The sequence below is a fragment of the Cibotium barometz genome, chromosome 17 (assembly GCF_041138505.1).
Source record: "Cibotium barometz isolate CiBa-2024 chromosome 17, ASM4113850v1, whole genome shotgun sequence".
Classification (NCBI taxonomy): Eukaryota; Viridiplantae; Streptophyta; class Polypodiopsida; order Cyatheales; family Cibotiaceae; genus Cibotium; species Cibotium barometz.
This window is the reverse complement of record NC_141062.1, coordinates 48710121-48715461: the sequence shown is the minus strand read 5'-3', so window position 1 is coordinate 48715461 and position 5341 is coordinate 48710121.

Below are 5341 nucleotides of genomic sequence, written 5' to 3'. Positions count from 1 at the left end.
TCACATCTATCCCAATTTACATCACATCCATTTCACATCACATCTCATTCATTTCTATGCATAGAAATCAAATTTAATAAGAATAACACTTTTATAATTAAAAAAATTCCTTTATGCAGTCTATGCATAGAAATCAATTTTAATAATTAATATCAGTGATATCCATGCATATTCATAGGTGATATCAGTGATATCCATGCATATTCATAGGTGAATATGTACATGGAGTAATTAGAATATTTCTTTTAGATGCAAAAAAAATGGTGGGAATTACTCTTTTGGAATAACATACTTTCTTTTTCACAAAGAGCTGGAAAATTTTACCATAATCTCCTTTGTATGGCTGACCATTTCTCATTTTTATCTATCTACACTTAACTTAATTAACTCCATTTAGAATTATAGAACTCTAATCTACACAATTTTCTAAATTTAAGAGAGTAAACAATAAGAAGACTTTAATTGATCCCTTAGTTAATCTTTCTAGGATTAAGAAAGGCGGGAATCTAAAGAAGAGAAGGGGGTGGCCTTTTCATCAAGGCATAGCATTTGAATTTAATTCAATCAATTGCAAAACATAAAAATCAAGAAAACCATAGATTTTTCATTAAAATTTATAAACAAAGTAAAAGAATTAGCTTACATGGATCTTGTAAGCTCTCCTTTGGCTTGAGGGATTGAGGGTTCTACTCTTGTTTGAAGTAAGAGTGGCCACCAATTCACTTTGGAGAGGATTAGGCCAAAAACAATTGAATTATTAAAAAATTCAATGTAGATGGCTCAGGACAGGAGTAGAGTAACACTGCATAAACAACATTAAGCTTTTACAAAGGGGGAGGCTTCTATTTATAGGAAAAAGTGAGCCTCTAACCAAGCAAACTGATTCTAGAATTTTCCAGATCAGTTTGGTCAATTTTTGACCATTCTTGGGTCAGTTTAGCTTACTTTTTGGATCTAGTTTTGAAAAAGCAGAGAGGAGAGATGAAAATAACTCATTTTATTGATAAAAAATTGGGGGTAATGATGAGAAAAAGGTGCCTACTTCATGAGGGGAGATCCCCACTCTGAGAGGAGGTGTCAAAATTCAGTTTTTTTAACTCTTTTCTTTGGTCCCTAGTCCACTCTTCATCTTCTGTGAGCATTTACTCATTTTTGGGGGAGTTTTGTTTTATTCTTCAATTTATCTCCTCCCTACATTTGGATCAATCTTATTGGTCCATAGGAATCTTAATTGGACCATAATCCAAAATTTTTAGAAAATCTTGACCCTTCTTAGGCTAAGGTCTTTTGTGCACATTATAATTTATTTCTAATACACCTTAGAACATTTCTTTTTAAACTTCTGTTTCGAGGGAACTTATTTTAATAAGAAGGGATATTTTTCCATCCAAAGATATCTAAAAATTGAATTATCTCTCTCTAAAATATTTTCTCTCTCTAGGCCAAAACAGGTAGAAACAAGATCTTTTATTATTCTGAAAAGGGGATTGATTACAGAGGAAGAAACTGAACATCTTGAGGGGCTGGGAGGAATCTTACATCATTCATTCACATCTATCGATTCACATCACATCCATTCAATCATTTAAATAATTCTCATGCATAAAATAAATTTTTCTAAAATTCATCTTTGAAATAAAATAAAATATCCATTAATTCCAATATGCTAGGAACTTCTCTTTTCCCATTTAAATGATTGAATTCCAAATGTCATAGGAATTCCTCTTTTATCATTTAAATAATTCTCATAATTTTCTCTTTTCTTAATTTTTTAATTACACATAAATTTAAAAATTAGTTTTCCATTGAATGTGCAAAAAACCATTCTTTTAGCCTAGGATATTCAATCCTAGAATATAAAGGAAGTCCCCTTTTTACGTTATGCATAAGAATGAATTATGTATCAATTTTCTTAAAACATTTGCCATAGCTCCGCTCTGCTAGTACTGGTAATTTTTAAATTTTAAGAAAAGAATAAGACATAGTAATGTAATTATAATAGCATAACTATCTTTTAGCCTTAAATCCAATTTATGGATTTATCTCATAATATTACTATAATTTTCAAGCATATAAGTATAAAAACCATCTTCTTAAACCTCTAGCTTCACAAGCCTAGAGTTTGATTTGTGAATTGAAAATTTCTCCGTGAGAAGCACTAATTGAATAGAGAATTGGTCATAGGAATGACCATTCTTTGGGGGAGAGAGAGAGAGATAAACATAAAAGCATTCTAATTTGAGCATAAATGTAAACTTTAGGTGATTAATCACTAAAATTCATTAGAGAGCTTCATTTGCATTGAAGAACCATTCAATTGAATACTTCTCATGCTTGAGCGGGGTTGAGAAGTGAAAAACGTTTAGAAGATTAAGGAAAAGACCATAAAATCACACTTTACCTCTTGTTTTGCTTGATTCTTTAGTCATTGGAGAGGCCCCCAACCAATCAATTGGTTAGTATGTTGAGGAAGGCTCCAAAGAAGGTTGAAGAGAGAGAGAAGCTCCAATCTCTCCAAATTGTAGAGGATAATAGAAAATATCATTATTTTAATATAATACTGGCATGGTATAGTTCACAGATTTTTTTTCACAAAGGACTAAGGATCTATTTATAGGTGAGGGAGGCCTCTAACCAAGTCCAACTAGGTTCTAGAATTTTCCAGGTTCAGTTCTGTTGAATTTGGACAAGATTTGGACCTAGTTTGGCTCCCTTTTGATTTGGTTTGATCCAGGAGAGAGGAGAGATAAAAATATCACAATTTTTTTGAGTTAAAAACTCCACCACATGTGTGAAATAGGCACCTCCTTGAAGTGCCCCCTTCTCCTTACCAAGGTGTCAAAAATGTATCATTATACCCAAAATATCTCATTTTTTTAGTAATATCTCATAGTTTTTTACTAATAAACCTTGTACTTAGTCAACTCTTCATCTTATGTGGGCATTTACTCATTTTTGGGTATTTTTCTTTTATAAATTGGATTTATCTCCTCCCCACACTTGGATTGATCCTATTGGCCCATAGGAACCTTAATTAGACCACAATCCAAAAATTTCTGAAAATCTAGACCCTTAGAATAAGGTCCTTTATACCTATTTTCAATTAACTACAATTGCACATTGGAAAGTTATTTTTGAATTTTTTTTAAGAAAAATCATTTTAGACATTAGGAGGATTTTTATATCCAAAAATATCTCAATTTTGGATTACCTCCCTCTAGACATTTTCTCTCTCCAGGCCAAAACAAGGTAAAACATGATCTTTCTTTTATTTCAGAGAGGGGAATAATTATAAGATCAAAAGGGGGAGGTTCTTATACCTGTACACCTCAAAAGCTGGAGAGAGGAATCTTACATCCTATCCCACTTAAAAAACGCGAGATGTCCTCATCTCACAGCTAGTGGGGGACAAATCTTTCCCTTAAGATCCAACTGATTCTGGGGTTCCTTATAGTCTGGTCAACCCAACAGAATCCTGGGATAAAGATCCCTTATATAGAACTCATTATCAGATATAACAATTCATTCAGATCATATCATTCATATCTTTAACACAATAATGGTCCATTAGACCGGATATTTTATCTGAACATTCCTCCACGAGAATTTCAGTCATGCAAGTTCTCAATTTGTCACCCCTAACTCGATCCACCAGGTCAAGTGTTAACATTAGTAATCTCTCAGCACAATCCACTTATCGCTTTTCAACCAAATTTCAAGAATCATCATTTTTCAATCAGAATAATCCAAATCAACTCATCAATTCTCAACCAAAATTCTAAAGTCATATCAATCACATTCGAATTCATCATCTGGATAGCATTTTTGCTTGTAATTTCAAGGTCTTAGATTTTCTCGTATATACTACCAGTAAAGAGCTGCAGTTATACCCTCGGTATATACGGGTAGTCACGGTCCTTGGAATTTTAAGGTAAATACCATCATGTCTAGGCCTCGAGCAAGTCAGGGATTCCATATAATCGCAGTACTTCCATCTGAAGACCCAATTACCAATTTATGAATTTCAGTCTGAATATCAATTTGTATGAATTTCAGTCTGAATATCAATTTGTATGAATTTCATCACACAATCCCAACCTTTTACTGCTACTTCATAAATTTTTGACATTATTGGCTTTTAGGTTGATCCACTTTAGCCAATTCGCTCTGATACCAGCTGAAAGATCCCCGCCCCCTCCGTGCAACAAATTCGGGGATGCTAGCAGCAAAAGTAGCACTTCTTGTGCGGGGCAAGGTCCCTCACTGGGGGCCTTGCCCACGGATATCCGGACAAGTGACTAGTCCCTCGGTTCTTCCAAAACCAAACCCGGAAAAACTTCCCTCGCCCGAAAAGCACGAGCGATTCCTCCAGGATATTTTTACTCTAATGTAGTCAAGAGCCTTAACTAACTGAACTGATCCGACCGAACCCGTAAGTCCCATGGTTAGATCAAGGAAAAGACTTGCACTTGGATTATAGAGACCAACGCTTTTTTCCTCATTTTAGGAGACACAGCCGTTGATTCTTTTCCATAGAACTTCTATCCAAGATTTACTTCATCTATCGTACCATAATAAAATTGAGTCTCATTTTAGGGATCCATCAGTGGCCAAGTTAGCTTGGTTATCTTTTAAAGAAGAAGTTTTTTTTATATTAGTGTTAATAAATATGTATCTTTTCCTTTTAAAATAATGACATAAAATTGTATGAAGTTACGAATTGTGTGATGCCATATTCAATAAATTGCATTGAAATTGTTATCTTTAAAGAGTGCAAGTTTTTCCTGGCTTCGACGCTAACTCCGTTCAATGCTTGTGTAGCCGGGCGTGGCGTCGTTAGCAAAGCCCAGGAATGGCCCAAGGTATCCCTCATACCATTGGGAGAATAAGGTTCACCGATTGAGGCGAGAGATTATGATGCTGCCTAGTTTTGAGGGCCCAGGCTAGTGCGGTGATAAAGCCCACCCTAGTGTGCAGACATCCCTCTGAGGAGCGGGAGGATCGAGCGATGGATCTTGAGAGGGCGACAGGCCGGCTTGAGTCCTCACCAGCGGGGCCGACCATGAGGTGTATGGTCCCGTAGGGTTTTTGCCCAGCATGTAAAGGCTGGAAGGCCGAATTCTAGATCATCGGCAGTATAAAAGAAAAGAATAAGAGAGCCGGTTTGGCTTGTATGGAATTGATTCATGTATAAACTTTTTTTTTATAAATCTTGTTTTTGGCATTATTGTATTGTGAAAAAAGATTGTTTTAACAAACCTTGTGAAAAGGGTCTTAATTAAGGAACATGTTTATTTATGTCAAACAGTGTGGTAGGATTAATTAGAAAACAAATTGACGT